Source organism: Camelus ferus, chromosome 7 (genome assembly GCF_009834535.1).
Source record: "Camelus ferus isolate YT-003-E chromosome 7, BCGSAC_Cfer_1.0, whole genome shotgun sequence".
Lineage (NCBI taxonomy): Eukaryota > Metazoa > Chordata > Mammalia > Artiodactyla > Camelidae > Camelus > Camelus ferus.
In genome coordinates this window covers 35,145,504-35,169,332 of record NC_045702.1, presented here as the reverse complement: position 1 = coordinate 35,169,332, position 23,829 = coordinate 35,145,504, and the positions used below count along the sequence as shown (strand labels likewise).

Genomic DNA, 23,829 nt, shown 5'->3' with positions numbered 1-23,829 from the left:
TACATGGTACTGAAGTGCCACAGATTATTTAGAAATTCTTTCATTAATGGAGTTTAATGGGATAGTTTCTAGTATTTTGCTGTTGCAAACCATACACCAGTGAACATCACTGCATAAGTATCTTTGCTTAGAAATCCTGAGAAGTGCTAATTTAGCAGTTAGAAGTATGTTAGATCTTGATAGTTTCTGTCAAATGGACTTCCAAATATATGTATCAACTTATACTCTTATAATACTGTCTGAAAATACCAAATTTCTTACCTGTATCAGCATCATTCATGATCATTTACTTTTTTGTTTAATATGATCAGTTAAAAGATACACTGCATTAAAAAATTACCTAGTTTATTTGTAATATTAAGGATCGATTTTAAGGTTTATTATATTTGCAATTTATTCTTCTTCTGTATATTGTCTCTTTCTAACTGAAACGTTTTCCACTGGTAGTTTACATTTTCTGATTAGTTTATGGGAATTCCTTACATATTAAGGATGCTGATCCTCTGTTATATATTGTATATGTTTATTCTAGTTGTGTCATTTGTGACCTTCATTTATGTGCATTTGGTTACATGGAACCTTTACATTTTATGTAGTGACATCCATCATTGGATTATAGTTTTTGTAAAAGCTTTGCGTAAGATACACCAAACTGGAGAACTGTATTCTTAACAACGTTTTGTTTAAAGGGAGGCCATCGCTAACCAGTTCTAGCAGAATTTAGGTAGGGATGCAGAACTACTTGAAGCTTTTAAGATTAGAGCTTTCACATGTCTCCTTTTGTCAGGATTTTGCTGCACTACTGTATGCTCACACCTCTAGGTGAAGAAGCTCTCTTAGGATTCTAATAGGAAGCAAGTGGGGAAGGACTCCGCAAAATGAAGACAACAGGTTCTTAATGGAGGACTTTGGGATGGCAAACAATTAACGAATGAGGGAGCAGAGCAGATAAGCAATAGAAGAAAATAATGCCTGTGTTTTGGATGATACTAGACAGGGGCTTTTCAATGTTGAGGCTGGTCAAAGTACCTACTTGGACTTGTTGATAAGGCAGCTGAGTCCTTAAGCATCAGTGGGAAAAATAAAGCTTTAAAACACACATGTTCAGGGTACAGGAAGATAAAATTCACAGATGCCTTTGATGATATCACCTTGTGTTAAATGTTATGCATGTATATTTGGGTACCTGGCAGAAGTTCCTGCTTACTGTTCTCTTCTAGGAGAATGTACTAGGCTATTATTGCACATTTCCAGTTCCAGATACATTGTAAGATGGTTTGACAAGTTTCATAAAAGTCCTGTAGGGATTTATAGGGTAATTGAAGGAGCAATGTCATGTTTACAATAGTGAGTTCTCCCTTACAGGAATATGTTCTCTCTCAGTTCACTGAGGGCTTCTTTTATGACTTTCAGGAAGGTTTTATAGCTTTTCTTTTTCATTTAGACATGATCATTTTTTGGGTTATTTGTGAGTTTTAAAGTGTTTTTTTGTGTGTTCACTGCACATTTTTTTACACTTTTATTCATTTTCTATTTGATAAAAATGGTACATAAATAGGAAATTATTTATGTATGTTAATTTTTATTTAATTGGCCACTTATTTAATTCCTCCATATGTCTGAAAATGGGAAATTAATTTTCTTATTTTTTCATTGTAAATAATTAACATGTTTGAAGATAATTGCAATTTTGAATTCTGCATCCCAATATTCATATCTTAGGTAATAAAATTCTCTTTTAATTCTAGCTTGCCAATATTTAAATTGTATGTGTTGAATTACAATTGTTAATGTGTTGCATTACATTAACATATTTTCTTTCAAGTAGATGCCTGGCAAGTTGATGCTGGTAGTTGATGGGAGATTTTAAATCCTTTCATGGTCATTTCCATGTTGACCTCTTCTCAGAGCAGCTTAAATGTCCTTATGATACGGTGGCCATTTTTCCCTGCATTAAGTGACCCTAGATCATGGCAGAAGCCAAGACGGCCTCCTGCTCCAGCCCTGGAAATCATACACTGACACTCGTGCTACATTGTTTGGATTAATAAATCTGCCAGTTTAAGGGGAGGGAAATTAGGCTCCAACTTTTGAAGTGTTTAGAGAATTTGTGGACATATTTTAAAACCAGCACATTATGCCCCTATAAAATATATAAATACTGCTGCACACATTTATTTTTATGAATGGTATCATAGTCTGTATACTCTTCTGCTACATTTTATTTAATATTTTACAATCTTTGATCTATCACTATTCATCCATCTATCTACTGTTCTAATATTTTGATTTAAATTTTATATACTTTCATTTTTGAATATGTATTAATATGCATTTTCTTGCTGAGGAAATTTAGTCCAAAAATTTTATTTTTGATTGCAAACAATGGTGTTATAAATGCTTACATATGTCTTCTTGGGCGACTATGTGAGACTTTTTGATAGGTTATATATATCTAAGAGAGATTTCTGAGTAACTGTTTTAAAATATCATCCTTATAGATATAGTTAAATGTCTCTTCATATGAAACATGTTAGAGACCTCATTGCTCTGCACTCTCACCACATTTGATATCCCTTGTCTTTTAATTTTGTCAATCTTAAAATATCTTACTATACTTTTCATTTGAGCATTTCTGGTTGCTAATGGGGTTGGTCATATTTCAAATGTTAACTTACCAGTTTGGATTTTGTCTTGAGAGTTGACATTATTTCCTTTCCCCATTTTTCTAATAGTTTGTTACCTTTTAATTTATTTGAGGAAATTATATTTTGTTATACAAACACTTTTCCTTTGTGGAATTGAAACTAACACTTTTAGTTCTGATTTTATGAGTAAATGGATCTCACAGTCAATAGAAAAACAAACTAGCAAGCAAACAAATACACAACGCTTTTCTTTCAAGATTGAAAAAACAGAAAAAACAGGGTTAATCTGTATAGTTCTGGCCCCAAGATAAATGAAATCTTTAATATTTCCCCTAATTTACTGATTCACTAATAAAAACAAGTTTATTCCTCACTTTTGCAATATTGCTGTTTGAAGGTATGTCACAATCTTTGCAGTTAGGGTAATCATGAAAAAAAAAAACTTACTTTCTGGTTACCCTTGCATACAACATCACTGCTGAATACACTTACAGTTAAATAGATTACCTGTAGCTATTTTAAGACTATTTACACAGTCATATCATCGATGAACAATCTTTATACGTTTTGTGTTGTTTTATTTTTCTTGACTTGCAGCACAGTGTTGAGTTAAGATGAAAGTGGACATTGCTCTCATTCTCAGTTTTAGGAGGAAGGCTTTTAACATCTCACTATTAAGCTTGGTTTTGCTGGTTTATTTTTTTTAATGTACATTTTAGTAATTTAAGAGATTGCTATTGTAGTTCTAAGTGTTTGAGAAATTTTCAATCATGATAGATGCTTTTTTTGCATTTTTGTAGGATTGTATGGTTTTTCTCATTTGTTTTATTAATACTATAAATTATATTGATTTTTTTCATCAGTTTTGTAATTTTTCTTGTATATAGATCTTGTGCACATTTTGTCAGATTTATACTTATGTATTTTATCCTATTTCAGTACTAATAATATAAATGATATTGTGTCCATTCTAATTTTTTGTATACTATGAAAATTTTTTGAAACAGTTTTAGATCTACAGAAAAATTGGGAAGATACCAGAGAATGCCTATAAACCCTCCACACACAGTCTCCTCCATTATTATTATTCTATATTAGAATGGTAGGTGTGAGACAATCAATTAAATAATACTGATAGATTATTATTAACTAAATCCATACTTAATTCAAATGGCCTTAATTTTTATCTATTTTTTTTCTGTTACAGGACACTGCATTACATTAGTTGTCATGTTTCTTTAGACTTCTCTTGGTAATGAAAAATCTCTCCAAATTTTCTTGTTTTTGATGACCTTTGCATTTGAGGTGTACTGGTCAGTTATTCTGCAGAGTGTCCCGCAAGTGGGATTTTTCAGTTACTTTTCACATGATTAGACTGTGGTTGTGCTTTTTGGGAAGAAAGGCCAGAAAGGAAAGATGTCATTCTCATTACATTATATCAAGAATACATTACCAACATGGCTTAAGGATGATGTTAACCTTGAAGTTGAGGTGGTGTGTGTCAGGTGTTTGTACTGAAAAGTTGCTTCCCCCCACCCCTTTCCCACAGTGTTCTCTTTGGAAGGGAGTCACTATGCACAGCCCACACATAATGAGTGGGAAGTGGCACTTCACCCCCTTTGAGGGCAGAGTACTGACAAAGATTATTTAGAGTTCTTTTGCATAGGAAGTTTGTCTGTTCTTCCTCATTGAATTCAGTCGTTTGTATCAGTATGAGACTCACAAATATTTATTTATACTATGGTATATAATTCTACAGTGCTTTTTTATTTTGTTGTTCAAAGCCTTCCAGCTTTGACTGTTGGTACATCTTTCAGTTGGTTCTTATGTCCCTTTGAATATCCCCATCATTGTGCATGTGCTATTTTTAGGGAGAGAAGAAATATCTGTAGTTTCTGGCACTATAGGATACACCAGGCTCATCTTGTTATATTTCCTGCCGCATCCTAGAATCAGCCATATTTTCCAGATAGTACTGATTCTTTTTATTAGAGGATGACATTAGAAACCAAGAGGTGGGTATTAGATGTGCTCATTGCTTCTTGGCCCACTCAGCTGACACAACAAGGAAATACATGCATGGATACTAACCCACATACATACACATGCTTATAAATGTTTCTACATGTAACCACCTGTCTCTGTGTACTAAATCACGAGTCCATACTGATGTTTACAAATTATCTATTCCAAATAGTTGCCTGTTTCCACATATAACATTCCTTTGCTTATCTGTAGCTACTCATTTCAACACTGAGAAACCTAGGTCTCACTGCCCACCATCCATTTACTTAATCGTTCCATTCCAGTATACGTATATAGTGGTTTTATCCTTGTTAACTTGCACCCCTAGGAAACAAATTTATCAAGTAGAGTGAAGCACTGTGCAAAATTGCTTTGCCTTTAGTCTTAGGAACTCAACTAATCTACAAAGTTACTTAGGTTAGTACCACTTCCCCCACCTCCGGTGATACTGTTTCATGCATTTATAATACATTTAAATGATTTTTGGTACATATTTCATTTCTGTACCAAAATTCTCTACCTTGTATTTTCATATTCTGACTAAATCAACTTAGGTTTTATAAGATAATCTCCTTTATGCTTCTCCTGTGGTCTTTCTTTTCTCTTTGTTGTTGTTGCTGTTATTATTTTTACTAAAATTTTGTCCTGTTATATATGCCTGGTGATTTTTGTTTATAAGTCAAACAATGCATGTGAAATGTTTTAGAGATCATTTGAGCTTCTGGATAATGTTATCTTTCTCCAGAGAGGATTTGCTTCTTCTCTGACAGGCAGATGACAAATCTAATTAATACAATCAGCACTTTAAATTTTCACAGCTAGCCTTTACTCTCTGGTTTATTTTCAGTTCAATTTTAATTATAGTTTGTAGCCTTTTAAGTTCCCAAACATCGGTTATTTACAAGAACTTCCCCTCATTGGCAGGTCCTGGTTTCTGTCCCACACCCCTCACTCAACCGCATGAAACTATGGAAAGTTCTGTTCAACTTTTCAACTTCCTGATCACATCTTTTGATATCACCAATCAACATGGTGGAAAAGCAGCACTCAATGCCATTTTCTACCTCTTTTGACTTCAAATTTCTCCTAAATAATGGCTAAAAACATTCATATTGCTTATGTAACTTTTAGATGGTTTCAATGAGATGGTTTTGAAATATTTTGTCTAGATTTTCTGGTTTTCTTAGCAGAAGATTGTTGCATGTGACTGTCCCATCATTCCTCGAACAGAAAACACTCCCACTCCTTCCTGATTCTCTGCCCTTACATCCGGGATGACTTGTCTCCTTCTAGGATCTTTTAAAAATAAGAGAACATACCCAAAATGGAGTCACTTAGGTTAAGCCCCATGTCATCAAACTGAGACTTAATTACAGTTTGGTCTCTCCCAGAAATGGAATCAGGAATCATCTGATCAGAACTAGTGAGGTATTCTGCTTGATAGATCCCTGCCATACCCTCAAGGAACGTAACCTTGCAATAACCAGCCCACTTTTTTTGCCCAGTATAACTACCTTGTTCCTGCTCCCTTCTGCCTATAAAAGACTTTGGTTTTGTAGAGCTACTCAGAATTCTTATCTCCTAGATTGGATGCTTCTTAATTCATGAATCATTGAATAAAGCTGGTAAGATCTTTAAAATTTACTCAGTTGAATGTTGTCTTTTTAAAAAACATATGTCTAGATTGTTGGGCTTCTGGACTTATGAGTGGATGCATCTACTATTGGATTCTCTGTCTTTGGTCTCCACCTGGGTTTATTTTCAAACCTCTTGCCCCATAAAGATGAGAAAATCTGAGATCCAGTTCACTAGGTTTAGCAAATGCTATCAGGAAAAAAATTGATTCATTTTTCTCCTTACCTCTCTAAATTCCAGTCTTTACTAGATTAAGTAACTTGTAATTTCTTCAGTGCTTTGAAGATTCTTTTTTCTTACTCCTGTACCAGTAGCCATGTTACATTAATGAATACAAAAATGCTTCTGAAATCTCATCTCTTATTATTTGATGTTGTTTTTCCTTTTCTTCTCATTATGGAAAAAGTCTTTAGTTAGACTGCTATTTCATTGAAGCATGTTTTAAAATTTCAAATCTGTATTTGCTTCCACTTTGGCTTTAACTTCTTTTTAAAATTCCGCTCAGTTTTTCCTTATTTAAAGGCTTCCTAATTGGGACTTTTGATAAATTGTATAAATGCTGTTTCTTCTTGAATATCATTGAGAATAGGATTACAGATTTTCTAACATTTATTTTATTCTTCTCATTCTAGTTCATAGAATAATTTTAGAGACTTTACAAAAAGGTTTATTTCTATTTAATTAGAGTGTGTTCTCTCATGTTTAGTGAGGCTTTAAAAATTTTTTAAAGAGTTTTTTTTTCTTTTTCAGTAGAAAACTGAGATAATTTCTGTCCAATTGCTTGCATTCTTGTTTTAACATGTTCGAATAGTCAGTCCTAACAAAACAAAGCAGAAATGTTTAGCTTGTCCATAACTTTACATTGCTAATTTAGAAACACAGAAGTTTGTCGGTCATAGAACGGAGGCCAATATTAGCTTGGCTTCCGTGTCAATTAATTTTGCATTTTGTGTGGTAGCAAGGAATTAGTGTTTCCATCCATGCAAAATAAGCTTGTATAAGCTCTGCTACAGATTCCAAACTCAGTGTGACTGCCTTTGTCTGGCGTGCTTCCTGAAAGTGAGTGAGTGAAATGATGGTGTTGCACGTGCCCCATGACCTTCTTCTGAGTCTAGCATTTATTAGTTGATAAGGTTTCTAAGTAAAGCTCTTTCAGGTTTCCTCCCATTTACTTTCATGTAGTATATTCCTTTGTCTTATCAGGGAGGCAAGCAGAGTGTCTCCTTTCTCCCATCTAGTTATGCCCACACTATTTGTGAGAGCAATTAATCAATTTCTATTCTGTGAATATCACTCTAATGTTCCTCTGAATTCATTAAAATCTAATTTTAATGAGTTTTTTTTAGGAGTACAGACAGTGAAGTTAGATAAGTGTGCTCAACTGTCATCTTACCTTAAAGTATAAAAAATATTATTTTAAGCTTTGTTTTTGCCTAACTTGATGATTTAACATATCAGAGTAACATAGGATATTGCTTTTCAAAGGAAATTATATATCATCAATTCCATCTTCATGAACTTAGTCATTATATTTTATACTAACTGGAAGAACTCTTTTAAACATATATGTATATGCACATATATACAATTATATAGCATTAATTACACACTAATATAACATTAGTAACTAATTTGTAAAACAAATTGATAAGTTATTTAACATTTTTAAACATTGTGAGACTTATTCTTCTTAATATCTTTGAAACTCTGATGCATGGTGACTTGGTTAAATACTTGATACTCTCTACCTACATCTACTGGAACAGTTATTTGATTGGCTGTCTAACCTTCACAGCTGATGCCATTCAAGTTTTACTATTTTTCCAGCAGACTCCGAGGTCTGTATTGTACAATTGCAAGGGAACTTTGAGAACTAAATTCCAGTTTGCCTTCCTGCTGTCTACTATTGATTTTGTGCCCCAAATAGACTGACTGAGTTCCTTTTTTATGTTTCACCATCAGCTAATAAAGAAGAACATTAGTGAGGTATGCAAACGCCCGCTAAAAAATCAATTTAGATATTTTGTTATAATTTAGATATTTTGTTAACAATGCATATTCCAAAATCTATACTTTACTTACTGAAGCAGAATATCTTGGGAAATCGTGCAGAAAACTACATATTTACCAAGCTCACTGGGTGATGATTCAGAGCAGGTCTTGGAATTAGACAGATATGGGGTCTAATGAAACCTCTATTTACTATATGTAAGATTGTGGAAATGAATTTGATATGTGTGATTCATTTTACATATCTGAAGTATAGTATGGACTGTAGTATAGACTAGATATTTAGATGCAGTAAAGTATTACTTACAAATCTCTTAGCCCAATTCCTGGGACAAACCATATTTAATCAACTGTAAGATGTCACTGATTTAAAGGTGCATGGTTATTTAATGTATAGCAGGAGGAAGAGGAATTACCCTATGACACAATACTCAGTAATCACAGACATTTTATTTTATACTTATTGAAATAATTCTGTAAACATATATATATAATCATATAGCATTATTTGCCTACATTAAAAGAAAACATAAGCAAAATGAATTGATGAAGGCATTTCTGAAACTTCTATATAATACTGCTCATGAAACGTAAGTATATTATGAACCACGGAATGTGATATGAAAATATTAATGATGCATTTCTTCTTTTTCTTTTTCTTTTTCCCAAAAAGTTTTACCTTTACTGCTGCAGGATATTGGAAATTTGTTCGAGGTCTTGACTTCTGATGAATCTGGATTTTTGGTACCAAATTTAGCCAGAGGATTTACTATAAGATGAAGATTATGCACTAATGTCATTTTCTCCTTCTGCTTCATGAGCAGTATTATATAGTTGGTAATCATTTTACCAAAACTGGGAGATAAGTTTCTGCTGGTCCCTATGTTACTTCTACTCTTAATTCCCAGAATACAATCAGAGTTAAATTGACTTTCAAAGCCCTTGGTAATCTGGCTCCATATGAATTCTTCAACTCTATCTCCTTACGCTCTCTTGTGAAAACCTCTGCTCAAGTCAGGTTGATCTCATCACGGTCTTCTGAACACACCATGAGCATTCCTATCTTTACTCTTCAAACATCCCTCCAGCTATAATAAATTTCATTCTCTCCTTTTTTTCCTCCATTGTTGCATCTTATCTTGCTCTTCTAGAGCACATTCATATTTCCTTTCTTTCAGTTGATAAGTATTTCTTGAATACATATTATTACCAGGCAAGTAAATAAGACAAACAAAAGCCTCTGTTATCTTGGAACAATAAAGGGTGTAGGAAATAATCAAATAATAATCATAATTATAAAATATATTTTTAAATATTTTGATTATGCTAAGGGAAATTAGAATGATTGGGATAGCTTAACAGACTTTATCAATAACTGTCAATTCCAATCTATGGCATGTTCAAATATTGTGCATTGGATTGTTGTTTTATCCATATGTACATAGCTTGTCTCCATAATTAAAGCATAGAATAAAAGAGACTGAATTAATTTGACCTGCAATAGAATTAGCAGTGCATTAAGAAACAAGAAAGCAATGCAAACTCTGCTCATTTCCCTCATAAGATGGCTTGCAATCATCGGGCATGGAAACACATTAAAGCCTCACAATAACTACAAATATCTATTACTATGTTGACTTGCGTTCCCCCTACCTTGTTCTTCGGCAGGAAAGGTGGGCGTTCTTATTTTATCCTTGAGGATGAGTAAGAGTAGGAATATATTGGAGGAGAAAATGATGCTTGTCTCTTGCCAGAGAATTGACCAGCAGCTCAGTCTCAGGGAATATAGGAACAGAGAGTCAATTCCTGTGTCTCCAATGTCTTTCAGGGCCACTAACTGAAAGATTCTTAATACTGCAACCACAGTCAGAAAAGGTCTAGACAGCCACAGAATCCGCCCAGAATATTTAAGCTGGAGTGGACAAATTCCATCAGATAGTGACAAACTAACGCCAGGACTCAATAAACAATGAAAGAAGGAGGATGGACCCTAACATCTAAGTCAATAAGCCCTAATAAGTTATTGTAGAATTGCACTGTTTAGAGTAAAGATCATTTCACATTTTATTGTTAAAGCCAAAGATACTGATAAAATTTTCCATAGTCTTAATTAGTACTGAATGTCCTTGCCACATGTTTAGTATTAACTGACAATCCTGTAGATACTAAACTTTTAGTATAATATTTGTGTAATTTTATAAAACATCTCTTTCATGCTTATAGAAATAAAAATTTGGCAGTGAATTCAGCACATGAGATATTAGAATTTACCTTTTACTCTTGCATTTTAAAGTCACCTGTAAATAACTTTAAAACCTATAAGAAAGATTCTAGGTCTTTTCCCCTTGTCTACTGGTACCTGCAAAGTTATCATCTGAATTTGAAAATCTCTATTAGCTAGTTTTATGGCTCCATAGGGTATGATATTGGGCTCCTTGGAATTGGAGATAAATTTTCTCTATGAAAATTTCCTTCCTATAGTTGAGGAACCCACACTGGTTTGTCTATAAACATGTGAAAATCTCAATTGTTCTCCCACTCCAAACAGCTTAATAAGATGTTCCTTTGGGCAAATTACTTTCTTTTTCTTCTCTTATTCATGAGGTCACCATTTCTCTCTTTTTATTTTTCAAGAGGCATTATATGTTCAACTCCAACCAATGTATGATTAAAAAATGCCTTACCATGAGTTATACTCACCTATAAAAACAGATGTTTGGACAAAATAACTCAAAGAAAAGTTTAGACCAAAACTTATGTAATGAGTGTTGAATGGTGCCAATCACTTGGAAAAAAGATTTTAGATTTAGTAATCACAGAGAGTTGTTAATCAAATATCCTCTTTTTCTTTTATTTTCTGCTGTCTTGATCAATTTAAGCTCGGGGATTTTGGCCCTGGATTCCAGCCCACTTTTCCCATCGGAAGGATTTCAGAAATCCTGTGGGTAAGAGAGCATCTGGTTTATGAAATTTTAAGTGTCTGAGCTCCCTAATATGCCTAGTTACTGTGGAGACTAAAAGCAAATAGGAACCTGCACTGAAAACAGACAAAGGCTGAACTGAAATGCAGGCTTAAGTATGGAAAGTGCACAATGTTATTCTGGAGTCCTCTTCAACTGACATCCTAAACAGGTTGCGTTCCGTGTCCTTTCTTTGCAAAGACGTCAACTTAAAAAATGACATTATTTATCAATACTGAAAATAGACAGCAGATAACCCTATACAGCTTAGCATAATGCACAAACAAAAGCTCTCTGACGTTTGAACTGATTCACTCTGTATGACAGATAATATATGCCTCCACTGCTCTTCACGAGTTACTATTTTAAAATGTTACTTTTCTCTTCTGGCTAAATATTGCATATAGCTACCTTGGTTTACTCATTATTGTAACAAAACAGGGCCTCAAACATTTATACCACATTATTTGTAAGTTAAATTCACTTTTCATAGACAAGTTTTCCTTACCTGAAAAATGAAAGTGAAAAATGATGTTACTCTATTTGCCATCACACTTCCTTCGGTACCCTTCTGGCTTTGCCAGTGCTTACCATTTCCCCTTTAATTTTTATCATTTGAAAGAGATGCTGTGCTATACTCTAATACTTGATGTCTAAGAATGTTCCCGGCTTTAACAATGCACAGAAATTTATCTGTGCACCGTCTCTTCAAAAGGGTGCTACTATTTGATGCAAATGAATAAAACAAGGGACACTGTATTTCAGTAAAAATAATTTTCCAACATATAAACATTCTTTTATACATAAAAATACATCTTCAGTATAAACATATCATAATTCTTCACACTCATGCTTTTTATCCTAATTACAAACTTATTTTTATTTAGAAACATTAAAAAGGGATTTTAGTTGGAGAAGAGAGGATGATGCTGAAGACAAGTGCTAAAATAATAGAATTGGAAAGGCTTGACATACGAACTGTCTTAGGACTTAATTTCTCCATCTAAATATATTTTTTCTTTGGGGATGTTCTTTGGAGGAGCTGTAATACTGTGAACTGATGGAACACTGATTCAGAACACTCAGGTGCTAATCCTGGCTCCACCGTTTATTAACTAGATTCATTTTCAGAAGGAAGCACCATTTTCTGCCCAACCACCCTCACAATGTCCTTGTCACAATCAAATATGTAAGAAAGTAACTTTAAAAATTATGATGTGCTGTTTAAGTCTAATCTATTAGTATTTATTGCCATCCCTAATTTGCAGAATGGGCTTATTTATGGAAGAGTCACAATGAATTATTTTTAATTAAATATTTTTAAATTGCAAAGTGATATGTACTCCATGGAAGAAGAGAAACAATACAAGAATATGTAAAGACAAAATTGATAACTTTCCTGTAAACTCCTTTGTTAACTATCAAGTTAAATAATATTAAAAGCGTAGTATATAATGTTCCACAACTTTGTTCGTGTTCATGTAAATTGCATATTAATATAGTTAACTTTTGATTTTACATTTGGCAATTATTATAGCTTTTCCTCATTCTTTCCTTATTCTTCTTGTGTTTCTGTATTTGTTTTTTCATTCACTTTTTTTACTTAAAAGTCATGTTTGTGTACTTTGTGATCTCTGCACATGAAAGGTGAAAGATCTAACACATTAAAAAAACTGTATAATTTTATATGATGAGTGTACCATAGTTATTCAACTATTTCCTTATAGGTGTACACTTACGTTGTTTCCAAGCTTTTACCTCTAGAAATTATCCCAAATAAGCTTCCTTCTATAGTAAGGCCTTAGTTTTTACTGTATAGATTCATAAAGGTGGGTCAAAAAGTATTTTTTTTAACTACAGAAGATAATATCAGGTCACTTGCTGAATTCACATTCACTTCAGTCAAGAATGAAGAGGTTTTCTGAGATCTGCTCTTACTAAAGTGGATCAGTGATAAAAATAATCAAATCTGAGTATCAGAACTTCTAGTCTACCTGATGCATGATCTCTGTAGTTCTGAGAAGCAAAAGTATAAAGTCATTTAAAATAGTAAGGGGTTATGTCGGGTAGGGGTGTGTGTGTGTATAAAGGTGACAGTGGATAACTGAGGGCTTAACTTGTTGACCGGTAAATGAGAATGGGCCCTGGTGGGTTTGTATGTGAAAAGCTAATCAGTTCTGAGCAATGATGAAAAGCTTTTACTACTGACCATTATAACTATGACAGTTTTTACACTTGATCCGAGCTCAGAATTTGGGGGGTGAAAAAAAGAGTGAAGAGGGCCAAATTTAAAGTTTGGTTAATCTTGCAGATTTTTTAAAAGTCATCATGAATGCATCAATTTTATTTGACTACAAATTATGTTGTGCTTATTTCCATAGGCTAGTCTACTAGTTAGAATTATGCTTATTTTTATTCTTAGCCAATTAAGAAAAAAAAGTCTATTGTTTATCTTTTACTTATCCCATTTGTCAAAAGTTGTAACTATGGTAATATCAATAACCTTTCGTTCTATATTATTGTATCTTTGAAGGATCTTACAAGACAATATTAGATTGTCTCTAATACACAAAAGCTTAATTTCAGCCAGTGGAATTCTCTAGATCAGTGCTGTCCAAAAGAACTCTCTGCTGTGATTAAAAGGTTCTATATCTGCACTGTCCAGTATGGGAGCCATGAGCCACATGGGACTGTTGGGCACTTGAAATGGAACTAATACGACTGAGGAACTCCAAACTTAATTTTATTTAATTTTAATTCATGTAAGTTTAAATTTAAATAGCCACATATGGCTGGTGGCTCCTTTAATAGAGAGGGAAAGTCTAAAGTTCTTTCATGTGATTAGAATTGACTCTCTGGGAGTTAAAGGTGTGGTTTTTAAACTTAACAAGTAAGATATACTGAAATCGTTTTATTTTTGCACAATGCTTTACTGAAGAATTGGTTAGAGTCACTCAGCGCAATCAGTCAAGTTGATCTATTTTGGCATGTCAACTCAATCAACTCTTCCACAATCAGACTTAGCATTTCGATGCTCATCAATCAAAAACAGTAAATCATTCTGCGCTACTGAAATTTAATTGTTCAACTATGGGGAAGTGGATCCATAATGTTGAATGTCATGCTATTCTATTTTGTCACTATCCTGTGTTAATATATTTTTACCAAGTATGCATTCTTAAATCAATAATATGTGTTTTTATGTAATGTCTTCTAACATCCTTCTTTTCTATTTTATAGAAGAAAACATTTTCTTTTACCTAAATTCTGTCTCATGTGACTTTAGTTACACTGGAATTTTTTTAAAAGATAAGTTTCCTAAAAGTATTCTGCTATTCTTCTTGAGTTTTGAACTTCCTATAATTAGCACTTGAAATGATTTTCTCTCCCTCTTTCTCTTTCTCGCTCTCTGATTTGATATCAGACTGAGTCTCATCTAATCACGAGATTTCAAAGCAACTACTTTGAAGGAGGCTTTTTTTTTAATTCCTATTTTTTTCTTTGCAGAAAGAAAAGTCAAGAAAAGTTCCAGCTGTTACTGACACAAATCTGGGCTTAGTAGCGCTATCCCAATTTCTAAACCTTACCAGTTTCATATGCAAATATTGATGGCTTGAGTAGCAGAGAGTGTAATCCTATTATAGTCTCAAATTTATCTGAGTTTTTAGAAATGCTGATTAGCTTTGGTAATCACCTGACTTTTTTCTTGGATACTATTAGTATCTGTGGTGGTTTCACTTCCTTTCATGTGAGAAAATATGATTTTGACAACTGCTTCCAAGATTTTCTTCTGTCAGAGAAATATCACAGCATAATCTCTTTTACTTCTGAGTTTGAGTTTTAGTAATAAAATATTTAGATAGTTTGTTTCACATTCATTAAATTTAAAATTATCCATCTGAAAAGTGACTCCATATTGAAAATTGTTTGCAATATTTGATCTATTCTATTTCATTTACCATTAAAACCATGACTAGATTCCTGTTTTAACACTAGTTTTACATACAGGTAATGCAGTCACATGAACTTTTCAAGTCCTCTAACCATTTGTGTTGTTTAAAGTGGCTAAAACTTGGAATGGAGACTAGAGCACATATAAATGCCCAACCAAGATTATCTCCCACTTCCATAAAATCAGGAAACATATGGGTTTGGAGGTATAATTCTTGGGTTGACTATCGTTTTCCTAATTTAGGCGACATTTTCTTTTGATTTGTAAAAATCCAACTAATATAATAATATTAATATTAATATTAATAATATATTAGCTTCTCTTGCCACAATTAAATAAAGTATATTATCTGCCAGTGGTTACTACATAACTATCAACATACCCAACATCGCATAGTCACTTAAAAATGATACTTTCTTTTGTTTCCCTTTCTTGTTAATTTCACTTTGATAAGATATAGTCATACTATCTATAGTTTACTCACAAATCATTTAAAAAATATGCAGTGAGCCCAAGCAGTGGAAAAAGGCTTTTCAGAAGAAATCTACTTGAATTTGAGTCTCAATGATGTCAAAACCCTACAACATAACAATAGACAGTAAAACCAAAAATGTAAATCTTTTTAAGCAGGACGTGTAAATAAAGCTAAAGTGTATCTGACAGTTTACAAACATAGAATGAAAAAGACCACCTTAGTTATTTCAACGTGAGTAACTCTGAATTGTCCCCAAGACTAATATATATTCCTATTAAACATTGATTAAGAAAGCTTAGCTATTCTAAATCAGACGGCTAAGGGAAAGAAGGTAATTATTAAGGCTTTGAATGTAACCTTAGGGCTGATAATGTATTGTGCAAGATTAAGGATAACTGCAAGTGCACTGACACTCCTCCCATCAAGGATCAGGGCTTACTTTGCTGCTACCTTTTCAAATAGAGCACGGTAGGGACACCATGACAGTTCTGGCTTAGCCTTCAACAGCACAGACAGTTTCCCCCGCAGTCTCTTGGAGCACTAGGGTGCCAGGTAAGAAGTCCAATGACCCTGCTGAAGAACCCACATGGCGAGGCTCTGAGGTTTACATGGAGAACGTGACCCAGTTGAGCCCAACCTTCTAGCCATCTGTGCTGAGAAAACAAAAATCTGGGTAAAGGTATCTTGGACCCTCTTAATTTACCCATCTGACGGTTGCATACCATAGAATGACCCCAGTAAGTCCACACAGAGCAGAAAAATCACGAATCTGAGCCTTGCTCAAATTCCTGATCCACAAAATCAGGAAACACAGTAACAAGCTTTTGTTTTAGACCACTAAATTATAGGGTAGCTAGTTACAGCATGATGGAGAGCAACAACCAAAAAGAGAAGAAGGGAAGGAAAGAACTTCTTGCTATTTGCAGTTACATAGACAACTGTTTGATTAGTTTTACGTGTATTAACTGTTAAAATAGTAATCCTGAACTAATTTATCCAAACTTGTTTGAACAGATTAACTGACTGAGAGTTTTATTAATATGTGTGAAAAATCTTTGCAGTAATTATTGGTCTTTATTATTTTACTTTATGGAAGTAACCTGTTGTGAAAAATGAGAGAGAACATGGGAAAATCAGATATTTAGAGAAGCAGCTTAGTGTATTTACAGAAAAAAACTAGGTACCTATTAAAAGATCTGAGACAAAAGATTTACTCTGCCACTCATTAGTTTGGGGAGTTTGATCAAGTCACTATCCTTGTGGGCTTTAGATTCTTCCTTTCTAACATTAACTCATTAGATGACTCATGCAGACATTGCTTTCATCTCCTTTAAAAAGCCCTTGCTGTGTCGTCCTATGTTCTTTCGTTAGATGGTCAGTCAGGTGTGGCCACAAGAGGAACACTGGACAAGTGCAAGAAAACCAAGTTTCTTACATTCTCAGGTCCTGGAGAGACAGTCATAAAGGGGCCTCAAGTCAGAACATCAAGGGAGCCAGTTCAACCAAGTGGGTGGGGAGCTGAGAGTGAGAACCCATGGGCAAGTGAGGGTCAGGGTGGAGTACTCAGCAGAAGGTGAGAGAGGATCTCACTGGTGTGTTTGAATGTCACTAGGTCACAGTCAGGGAAGGGCAAGAAGGGGAACTTTTCATACTGGTGTACCTGGTCATCTCGGAGGGGTGCTCATAGCCTGTTTTGGGGGATGTTGAGGCAGCAGGAAAACAGGAAGTTTTAAAATGTACAATATAATCATTGGCTTGTGCTACGGTCTGGATTGTTTGGATTCTCCATGAAGTCCATATGTTGAAATCCTAACACCCAGTATGATGGCATTGGGGGCGGGGGCTTTGGGAGGTACGTAGGTTATGAGGGTGAGCCTCTGGTCCTCTTATAAAGACGAGACTCCACAAAGCTCCCTAGCCTCTCCTGCCATGAGGAGAAATCTGCCACCGAGAGGAGTGGCATTGCCTGATCTCAGACATCCAGCCTTCAGAACTGTGAGCAGTACATTTCTACTTTTTATAAACTACTCAGTCTGTGGCATTTTATTATAGCAGCCCAAACAGACTAAGATAGATGGCAAATATTTGAACATTTCACAACTAAATTTGTATCAAACCTAGGAGGTTTGACAGCAGATAACTTCCTTCTCCACCACCAAGTTGCATAGTATCGTAAACATTCGTGATTGTCCTAAATAGTTCATCCTTCTAAACTAACCCTTGATAGTTTCCCAGTGAGAACTACGTTGGTAGAGGAAGCAGTCAATACATATTGCTTGATTCTCAGGTGTTGGGTTGTCAGGTAACAGGTGTAGCTGGGAGAATGCTTACCTATATATTATTTATCACAGAGGCTATACTTCCTTATAAAGGGTGAGCAATCAGTATATACATAACTTGCATTTTTCCATTAATTTGATTCCTTCTCTCCATTTCCATACTTTGAGATGAGTTGTGATAGATTCAAATTTTAAAATAATATTAGAGATAATTCACAATATGCTGTTAGCTCTACACATTTTCCAATTTAATCGGGTTCCCTCTGCATGTGAGTTTTGGAGGGAGCATTATTATGGCATGTGAATTTTACTCTTAGACTCAGGTAAATTGGTTATGTTGTGTATTTCACTGTAGCATTTTCTGTCTCCTTGCCTTCATTTAAGGTGACGCTTTGATCAAAGGTGACAAAGCATGAAATTACGACCAGCTGTAAAAATGTCACATGCTATTTCAAAGTCCTCCTGCAGTTGGAAAATTTCCTGATTATCTGGATCCACCGTGGGAATTAAAATTCAGTGTGCCTGACATTACAGCATGTTTTAACAAGAGCACAATTATATTCTTACCCTGTTCCAATCTAGCGTTGCCTAGTCAGAATTGTCAGACAAGTCCATGGAGGATAGGAACTGTCACCGAGCATCAGCTCACACAGGAGAGTAAAATGAAGCCAATGGTTTCTCCTTTTATGAAAATACTAATTGTATTTTATTTCGAAAATATGTGTTCCTATGCCTGGAGCAAGCCCTGAGAATGTAAGAAAAGCAGTCTATTTTCAAGTTTTATGGCAAAATCCTTTACTTTATATAATAAGAACTGTTAGCTATTTCCTCCTCTGTAAAAAGAAAAAAAAAATTCTAGGACATATGCAGCAACTGTCACAATCATGAAAAATAAGACATTTTGAAAATATGTCTGCAAAATTACCAGCCTTACTTTCATGGGGAAAGAAAAAATGTCTTTTGTGGGCTTCAATTTTATTGAAAAATATTGATTGAGCACCTACTTCATACCAGGCTATTTGCTAGGCTCTGGGGTACAAGAAATGCATAAATACATTTGCTGCCTTCATAGAACTTACAGACTAGCAGAGGAGACAGAAATGCAGATTAAATTAATTCCCTAGTCAGAAGGAAAAAAAGATGAGAAAATAAATAATTACAACTCAGACATAATCAGGCTGTCTCATAACAAGTGTTCAAAGTACTTAGCCCTAACATTGAATGCAGACAATTTAAGTCTGCAAAAACTAGTAATCATTCCTTAAAAATGTCATTGTTCTAAGAAGGTGAAAGGTATACTAATTCACCCATTTATAATAGTTTTTTGATTAATGTATGTCTTTCTTCTAAATTCAGGATTCAGTTAAATTCACTAAACAGGTCTGACATTGTTAACAACTAAAAGAAGCCTTTTTCTAAACTCTAGATTTATTAATGTTTGGTGTCTGCACCTAAAAAAAAAAAGTAAGAATTCTAATATAACCAGGAGACAGGAAGTAATGGGGAAGCTACGGAAGAGGAGAAGGGGAGTCTCACTGAGGTGTCTCACAGCTCCGTGGTAGGAAGGTGGAGGAAGTGTACAGAGAGGTGTGGAGCTCCTTTTCCGCTTCAGTGAGAGCAGCTTTGAATTCATCTGCATCAGACTTTGAGCATCAACAGAAGACTGACTGACTGCTCAAAATATCTTGTGTATTCCATTTATTTTTCTCACTACATTAATACCATAAGAAGACGTTTCCATTTTGATGGCGGGCAAGAACAGTTTAATCCCATTGTAGATTTGACCCAAATCTTTAACTGGCTTTGATTCCTTTGAGTCTCATGGTTCCACTCATTTTTGTGGTTAGAAGAATACCAAGTATTTTAAAATACTGCTTTTTGTCTCTTCTTTGGTTCTTCTCTTCCCACCATCTAGCTGATCTGAAAAATCTCTCTTCAGTAGATGAGCATAACTCATTACTGCTGACTAAATTTAATAAACATCTCTTGTCTTGTATGTATCTTCAATTCATCTTTTGTGAATACTTCTTACTCAATAAATGCTACTGGGTAGTGTAGGGCACATTGAGATATCCCTTCCAAAGTGAAGAATAAGTTGTTAAATCTGGCACCTCCTACAACCTAAAAAAGAGAAGAAAAAAAAAAAAAGGCACAATGCCTAGTGTCCTCTTTCGATTCCGGAGACACAACATATGACTTGTTTGGATGTGTTATTCTGGCTCGCTTGCCAAGTGACCAGAAAAGCTGCTTGCTATGAGTGAGGCCCAGAACAGAAGGCTTTATAGCGGGTCCAGTCCACTGTGCAAGCTGTCCTGCCATTTGGGTCCACGATCCAGCAGATCCAATGGTGCTTGAAGCATCAGAGGCAGATACAGATACGTGTGGAGCCTTCGACAGGAACAGAGAAGCCGGACTAAAGTTTGCTCAAGGAGAGAGTTAGAGTGATGGAGTCAGTCTAGCTACAATTTTTCAATTTTGTTGACTGTATATCAGAGAATCAGTTTTTGGTTTTACCGATTTTTCTCTGTTGTTTTCCTGTTTCCGTTTACTTGACTTCTGTCTGATTTTTAGTATTTTCTGCCTAATTTTGGCTTAATTTTTTTCCCTAGTTTTTTAAGGTGGACATTAGATTATTTGTTAAGATCTTTTTATTTTCCCAAAATAGGCATTTGAAGCCATATTATTTCCTTCTAAGAACTGATTTGTTTGTCCCCATACGTTTTCATGTGTGTTTTTATTTTCATTCAGTTAACAATATTTTAAAATTTCCCTTATGACTTCTTTCTTAATGTATGTGTTATTTAGAAATATGATCTATGATTAGAAGTATTTGGGAGTTTCCCAATTTTTTTCTATTATTAATTTCTAATTCAACATTTTGGATAATTTCAGTCCCTTAAAATTAATGACTCTTGGTTTGTGATCTAGTCTAAGTTTTATCCTGAAGAATGCATGTATTCAGGAAAAGAATGAGTATTCTTTTCTTATCTGGTGGAATAGTCTATATATATCAAGTAGGTCAAGTTGGCTGATAGTGCTGGTCAAATCATGTATAATCCTACTCATTTTCTGTTCTGTTTTTGGCAGAGGGTATTCACATCTCTACGTACAATTTTTAAGTTGCCTGTTTATGCTTTTAATTTTCTTACGTTTTGCTCCATGTCCTTTGTTAGGTTCATGTATATTAACGGCATTATACTTTCCCGATGTATTAATCCATTTATTATTATGAAATGCTCCTCTTTGTCTTGAATAATATCTTTTGTCCTATAGACTATTCTGTCTGATATTAATATATCCCCTCCAGCCAGCACTTTTATGCATGGTTACTGATTGCATAATCCAACTTTTTCTATATTTTTACTTAACTGATCTGTGTTTATGAGTCTGTAGTGTATATTGGTAGGCCGACTATAATTAGATATTGTTCTTTAATTCAGTCTAAAAATACCTTTGGCTTAGAGTTTTAATCTATCCATGCGTAATATTGTTGATTTCATTAATCTCTGTCATTTTGCTGTTTTTTTAATGTGTCAAGTCTTTTTGGTTTCTCTTGTTTTTTCTTTTCTACCAACTAAAAAATGCACAACCTAAAAGTTGAGAGTTATGTTGTATACAGCGGACTTTCTGAGGACTCAAGCCTGGGGGGCAGCCTCTCAGATCTTTCTTTAAGAGACTGTTCCACCCAGGCTCACTGTCGAGGTGGTGGTAGTGGCTGATGACTTGATGAGCACAGCATCCTTTACTGGTATGGCTGGCAATATTTTTCATTCACAGTACCTTGTTTTGTGATTATTAAATTTTTTATTGTACCACTTTAATTTCTCTGTTGTTTATTAGCACTTTTTAAAAAGTTATTTTCTTAGTGGTTGCTCTACAGAGTTAATCCTTTGTTAATTCTGAACATAGATAGTGACATTACTCCTGTATGATTTTATTTCCTTTCCTTCTTTTGTACTAATATTTTCATGTATATTTCATTTATGTATGTAATAAATCCAATGATACAATGTTATAGCCTTACCTTTTGCAGTAATATTTTAACTATTTCAGAGGAGGGAGAAAAATACATTTGCAGTCATTTATATTTATCCACATTTTAGCCATTTACAATGCTTTTTATTTTTTCCTGTAGATTTGAGTTACCATCTGATGTCATGTATTTTAAGACTGAAAGACTTCCTTTAATATATTTTAAGGCATATCTGCTAGCAATGAATTCATTTAATCTTTGTTTATCTGTGAATGTCTATTTTCCTTCATTTTTGATGGTAGTTTTATTGCATATACATTCTGGGTTGTCAGGTTTTTATTTTTTCTTTCAGCACTTTGCAAAAGGCATCTCATTGCCTTCTGGATTTCATTGTTTCTGATGAGAAGTTAGCCATTAATCATATTGTTGTTTCCTTGTAGGCAATTAGTCATTTTTCTCTTGCTGCTTTCAAGTTTTTTTTTTGTCTTTGTATTTTAGCAGTTTAACTATGAGTGTCCAGATACAGATCTCTTGTTGTCCCATGTGACTTTTTTTTGAGCTTCTTGGCTCTGTAAATTGTTTATCATCAAATCTGGGAAGTTTTAGGCAATTATTCTTAAAATAGTTTTCTCTCTTTTACTTCTGAGACTCCTATTAACATATATGTTGGTATGTTTCATGTTACTCCATAGGTTTTTGAAGCTCTATTCCTCTTTTAAAAATATTTTTCTTTCAGACTGGATAAATTAAATAGATCCATCTTCAAGTCTGATGATTCTTTCTTCTGCTATCTAAAATATGATGTTGGGACAATCTATTTTCATTTTGGTTACACTATTTCTCAACTTCAGAATATCCATTTGGTTCCTTCTAAATAGTTTCTATTTCCTTATTAAGATTTCCTTAAGTGTTGATTCATTGACCACAAGTTTTTCTAACCTTTCAACATGCCTTCTTTTAATTCTTGACTATATTTACAATTTCTGCTTTGAAGGCTTTGATATATTCAACATCTGCACCTACTCAGGAACAGTGCATTGACTGCTTTATTTCTTAAATAGGTCATGTTTTCTGTTTCTTTGTATATTTCATAGCCTTTTGCTGAAAACAGGATATGTTAGGTACTAGATTGCACCTATTCTGGATTCTGCAGTAGTTGATGTCTCTGCTCAGTTGGTATTTCTTTTCTTATTTTTGATTTTTTTTCCCCAGCCTGACTCTCTGGGGTCATTCCTGTATCCACACACCTCACTGCTTGGTCAGCCAACAATTAGTTAGACATTGTCTTCAAACACTGTGGGCCCATAAGACTTCTACCCTCTGCAGACAGATGTGTGTTCAGTTAGGTAGCAATATGTAAAATCCAGATAACTTTCAAGTCTCTTTTGACACTTGCTTTTTACCATGTCCTCTTGGATCTCACCCACATGTGCATGCAGTCCAGGAATGAATTAAGAGTTTGTCTCACTCTTTTAATGCTCTTTCATTTCTATGGTTCCCCTGGAAAATAAATGGTAGGTCCATCGATAGCCTCAAATGGGACTACAATCTCAAGATAGCAGAATTGAAGGCTTTTCTCACTTATTTCCTATTGAATGTGCTACTTTATTGACAACACCATTCAGTTTGTGCTTTGGTCATCTACCACAGGCCATGACAGCACTCCCCATGCACTGAAGCTCCTACCTTACGTGGTCAGCACTGCACTAACCACACTGGGAGTGGGTATGAGAACACATCCTTGGAAAAGCCCACTGTCTCCCATGCATCTTCTCCATAGTTTTGGCAGTTTTTTTTTTAGATAAAGTCTTTTCCATTTATTGTTTAGTAGTGTCCAGAGCAACTTTTGCTACTTTTGCTCAATTTTATAGT

The 23,829-nt window shown here is 34.3% G+C and overlaps 1 long non-coding RNA gene and 2 other non-coding genes across 3 annotated transcripts in view; all 3 read left to right on the top strand.

Annotated features, from left to right (window-relative positions):
- The window catches only part of LOC116664884, a 668,708-nt gene that overhangs the window by 575,257 nt on the left and 69,622 nt on the right, over positions 1–23,829 (top strand). The window lies entirely within an intron of this gene.
- LOC116665116 lies at positions 13,224–13,300 on the top strand. The gene has a single exon (XR_004321688.1). It is a non-coding gene; the product is annotated as a small nucleolar RNA U2-19 (small nucleolar RNA).
- On the top strand, positions 13,458–13,527 carry LOC116665115. Its single transcript, XR_004321687.1, has one exon. It is a non-coding gene; the product is annotated as a small nucleolar RNA U2-30 (small nucleolar RNA).